Raw genomic sequence first — 5677 nt, forward strand, 5'->3', positions numbered from 1 at the left:
ATATGAGTGAAAACATATGGTATCTGTCTTTCTCTGCCTGACTTATTTCCCTTAGCACAATACCTTCCAGTTCCATCCACGTTGCTGCAAATGGCACGATTTCATTCTTTCTCATTGCCAAGTAGTATTCCATTGTATATATAATCCACATCTTCTTTATCCATTCGTCAGTTGATGGACATTTAGGCACTTTCCATAATTTGGCTATTGTTGAAAGTGCTGCTACAAACATTGGGGTACATGTGCCCCTATGAATCAGCACTCCTGTATCCTTTGGATAAATTCCAAGTAGTGCTATTGCTGGGTCGTAGAGTAGTTCTATTTTTAATTTTTTGAGGAACCTCCACACTGTTTTCCAGAGTGGCTGCACCAGTTTGCATTCCCATCAACAATGCAATAGGGTTCCTGTTTCTCCACATCCTCGCCAGCACCTGTTGTTTCCTGAGTTGTGAATTTTAGAGTCACTCTGACCGGTATGAGGTGGTATCTTAGTGAGGTTTTGATTTTTATTTTCCCGATGATGAGTGATGCTGAGTATCTTTTCATGTGTCTGTTGGCCATCTGGATGTCTTCTTTAGAAAAGAGTCTATTCATGTCTTCTGTCCATTTCTTCACTGGATTATTTGTTTCTTGGTGTTGAGTTTGGTAAGTTCTTTAGAGATTTTGGATACTAGCCCTTCATCTGATATGTCATTTGCAAATATCCTTTCCCATTCCATCAGTTGCATTTTAGTTTTGTTGATTGTTTCCTTTGCAGTCCAGAGGCTTTCTATCTTGATGAGGTCCCTATAATTCATTTTTGCTTTTAATTCCCTTGCCTTTGGAGACGGGTCAAGCAAGAAATTGCTGCAGCTGAGGTCAAAGATGTTGTTGCCTGCTTTCTCCTCTGGAGTTTTGATGATTTCCTGTCTCACATTTAGGTTCTTTCATCCATTTTGAGTTTATTTTTGTGTATGGTGTAAGAAAGTGGTCTAGTTTCATTCTTCAACATGTTGCTGTCCAGTTCTCCCAGAACCATTTGTTAAAGAGACTGTCTTTTTTCTGTTGGATACTCTTTCCTGCTTTGTCAAAGATTAGTTGGTCATACATTTGTGGGTCCACTCTGGGGTCTCTATTCTATCCCATTGGTCTATGTGTCTGTTTTTGTGCCAGTACCATACTGTCTTGATGATTACTGCTTTGTAGTAGAGGCTAAAGTCTGGGATTGTGATGCCTCCCTCTTTAGTTTTCTTTTTCAATATTACTTTGGCTATTCGGGGTCTTTTGTGTTTCCATATAAATTTTAGGATTATCTGTTCTAGCTTTGAGAAAAATGCTGGTGCAATTTTGATTGAATGTGTAGATTTCAGCCTCTGAGTTTCAAAAACCTAGTCACAGGGGCGCCTGGGTGGCGCAGTCGGTTAAGCGTCCGACTTCAGCCAGGTCACGATCTCGCGGTCCGTGAGTTCGAGCCCCGCGTTGGGCTCTGGGCTGATGGCTCAGAGCCTGGAGCCTGTTTCCGATTCTGTGTCTCCCTCTCTCTCTCTGCCCCTCCCCCGTTCATGCTCTGTCTCTCTCTGTCCCAAAAATAAATAAACGTTGAAAAAAAAAATACTTCAAAAACCTAGTCACAAAGGATTATGGAAACAGTTTGGTTACAGAAGAGATTTGGGAAAATTCACAGCTTATAGAATTCAAAGCTTCCTTTCCTTCCTTCCTCTCCTCCCCCCAACCCCAACCCCTTTGGAGATTAGACCAGTGCCAGGATCAGTGCAGCAGCTTAATATCACAGTCTATGATAATGGCGCCCCCTGGAGTTGTGTAGTGCAAAACCTATACGACTGTGCATTGTGGCCTCAACACCGGACTCTTTCCCTATCTGTACTCACTCTCCCTAGCATGGAGGCCGCTCTCCTCATTCTTGCCTCCTCATAGTTGCAGGACAGCTATTGTACTCCTAGGTTTCACATCCATGTTCCAAGTGGAAAGAAGAGGGAAAGGCAATTTCCCTTAACGAGAATTTTTACTCAGGAAAGGATGCCATTTGTATGGACTTCTGACTTGATCTCATTGGCCAAAACTGTGGGAAATAGTCTTCACTTTCCAAGCTTTCTGAGAGGAAGGCAAGAGAGAAGGTCTTGAGTAGCCAGTTCCCATTGTCTGTCACAGAACATTTGAGTCAGGAGGCACAGCATGTGCAAAAGCTCAAGAGTCAGTCAAGAGTAAGAGCATCCCTGCTATATTCCCAGGGCCTACAACAGTGCTGGAACATAGTAAGCACTCACCAGACACTTGCTAGGTGAATGAATGGAGAGAGAAAGTGAGAGCATAGCATGGTAGGTAGAAAGGCTATAAGAAATTCAGAGTGGCTGCATTGTAGCAAGTGAGAGAGGAAGCAGCAAGACAAGAAGCCAAGAGGATTCCATGGAGCCAGAGCATGCAGGGCCCTCGTGTTTGGATCTTTATCCCAAGATCAATGAAGAGCCTTTGAAGAATTGTCTGCAGGGGTGTAACTTGGTTTACATTTGTGTTGCAGGAAGATCATGCTGGCTGCATAGAGGGAAACATTTTGGAGATAGATAAGAAAAAAGGTAAGGAGCCCATCTGGAGACTATTGCAATATCCCAGCTAGAGAAAATGATAGCCTGGAAGAGTAGTTTCGTAAAACAGATGGAATGAAATGGTCAGAATCTAGAGAGGAGATCTTGTAGGCAGAATTGACTGCACTTGGCAATGGAATGAACATGGGGGAGAAAGGAAAAGTCAAGGACAACTCTACAGTTTCTGGCTCAGGTTATTGAATCAGGAAGCATAGAAATAGTAGGTTTGATCTTGGGGGGGTGGTGGTGATGATAAATGCATTTCGGACATTATCCCAGATCCTGTTAGGCACACACCCCAAGATCTGCTCATCCCCGCCTGCTCCCCAGGCCTTAGTCATTTGTTCAATGGGGATTGCCCAGGTGCAATCACTGGTGCCCACTTGCCTCATCCCAAATCACACTGGCATTGGAGCAACTCTCTTTAGCTATTTGAACTGCTTCTCATGTAGCTGTAGCAAGGACACTGGCTCCTTATGTGGTAGACAGGTAGCGGGCTTGAGTATCTTCACCACTAGCACCTTCTCTACATGTTTCACAGGCAGCTGTCACAAATAGTTAATTCTGTTCCACCCAGGTCCTGCTGCTTATCAAGCGGGTTCCCAGGTGATGCTTCATCTCCAGTTCTTTGTATACTATGACACACTGCAGCTTCCCTGCCTCATCCCACTTTGTCTGCATCAATAGATCCTTCAAGTTCCAGCCTTCCTTGAACTTACTTGGCTGGATCCATTCTAGACAATTGCTTCTCTGATCAATTTTAGGGTCATCTGAAACACCAAACTGGAAGCTTGTGGATGCCTGGAGGGGCCAGTTAACACAACCCAGAAATGTATGAGAGTTAATGCTCAGACCTGGCCTTTCATGGGGAAGTGCAGGAGAAAGGAAGAAACTGCCAGATACATCTTTCTGTGTCTCTTACCCCAAAGGAGTGTTCCTAGGCATGGTTCTTCTATGAGCCCTGTCTAGAAGACATTCCGTGTGCCCAAGCATTTTTTTAATGAAGCTGTGGCTAGTTTGGGGTAGTGGTTTCCTAGGACTTCCATAACAAAGTACCTGGGTGGCTTAAAACAACAGAAATCCACTGTCTCACAGTTCCGGAGGCCGGAAGACTAAAATGAAGATGTTGACAGAGCTGTGCTACCTCTTAGGCTCTAGGAGAGAATCCTTCCTTGCCTCTTCTAGCATCTGGTGGCCCAAAGTACTCCTTGGCTGGTGGCAGCATCACTACAATCTCTGTCTCTGTCTTCACATGGCTTTCTCCCCTCTATGTCTGTGTCTCTGTGTGTCCTTTCCTTTTATTATAAGGGCCTCAAACATATTGGATTTAAGGCCCACCCTATTTCAGTAAAACTTTCCTTTAAGTAGATGCATCTGCAAAGACCCTATTTCCAAATAGGGTCCTATTTACAAGTACTGGGGGTTAAGACTTCAGCATATCTTTTTGAGGGACACAGTTCAACCCACCACACTGGGTAACATACCACCTTATGTTTGCTTCTTTCTTTCCCTTCCTCGTTTACCTTTTTTCTCTTGCTCTTTGCTACCCTGGAAGTATACCCCCTTAAAAAGCCTTATCCTATGCATTTTGACTCAAGATATATTTCCTAGGATATCCATGCAAAGACTTCTTGAGTTTGAGACATCCAAGCAGAGGCATCTATCACATGGCTAAAATTGAAACACAGGAGAAAAATCTAGACTGAAAGAATAAACTACAGCGAATATCAGGCTTGTTCATTCTATACTCCTATCCTTCTTCTGGTTATAGTACCTCATTTTTCCTTAAAAAGCTGTACTTCTACAATTCATTGTGTTCCTGGGGCACTGGCAATTACAGATCTCCACTACCACCTCAAACTCACAGTGTAGTCTGCTGAGTAGGCATGTGACTCTAGTTGGATTAACCAGAGCCCTTTCCTGGGAATGAAATAACAATATTAGGAGACAGAAGTTCTTTCTTTCCTCCCAAGTGGCTATTTAGGGTGATAAAACCTTGAGCTGTCTACATTCACTCCTGCCCCTCCCCACTGTGCATAAGGAAGCCTGTCTGCAGTAAAAGAGAATGAGGCCAATGGACCAAGAAACAGAGCCAGGGGAGGAAATGGAGGAAAGAAAGGCCTGACATCATCTGTGTCCCTAGATCAAGAAATGCCCAAAGTCAATGCCACCTCTAAAGTCACTTGTTATGCTAGCCAAAAATTTCTCTTTAATTTTCCTTGAACCAGTGTGAATTGAGTCTGTTTCATTAGCAACCAAAAGTCCTCACGATATAAATGTCATCAAGATCCGATGCTAACAGAACAGGTTAGCTAAAGTTAGGTAGCCTAACAAGAGCAGAGGGAGTATGGCAGAGTCTCCAAGAGCAGGAACATTTGAGCAATAGTCAGAGAGAGCATTAAAGAAGACTGAAGAGGAGTGACCAGAGAGATAGGAAGAAAACAGGAGAGCAAGGTCATGGAAGCCAAGGGAGACTTGTAAAAAGGGAGTGGTCAACGGCATCAGGTGGTGCTTAGAGATCAAATGAAAAAGAAATGGGAAGTGTGGCACCAGAACATCCTTGGTGATCTTGAGAAAAGAAGTCTCAGTAGATAAGAGAGAGTAGAAATTTGATGAGCAAGTGTTGAGGAGTAAGCAAGGAATGTGGTAAATGAGTATAGGAAACGCTCAAGAAGTTTGGTTGTGAACGAGAGAAAAGAGAGGGGATGACAGATGGAGAGGACACAGTAGTGTTAACAAAAGCCTTTAAAAAAAAACAACAAAAACTTGAGCATATTTAAATGTTGATGGCAAGAGGCTGATGGAGAGGTAAAGATTGCAGCTGTAAGCGAGGGAGGGGGATGAGTCGCTGGGAAGGTGAAAGGGACAGGAATCTAGGACACAGACCACCATGGTAACAAGAGGTAAGAGGAAAATACAGATGCAGGTTCAGACCAATCTGAGGTGCGAAGACAGGAAGATGGGAGGATTTTATCCATGAGGTGACAGCAAGGGGATTGCTGATAGTGGCTGAGAGGTAACAGGCAGGGGAATGGTGGGGTTGGAGGTTTGAGGACAAAACTGAAATGGCCTGTGTGGAGAACAGGAAGCAGAAGACT

The sequence above is a fragment of the Prionailurus viverrinus genome, chromosome B3 (assembly GCF_022837055.1).
Source record: "Prionailurus viverrinus isolate Anna chromosome B3, UM_Priviv_1.0, whole genome shotgun sequence".
Taxonomy (NCBI): domain Eukaryota; kingdom Metazoa; phylum Chordata; class Mammalia; order Carnivora; family Felidae; genus Prionailurus; species Prionailurus viverrinus.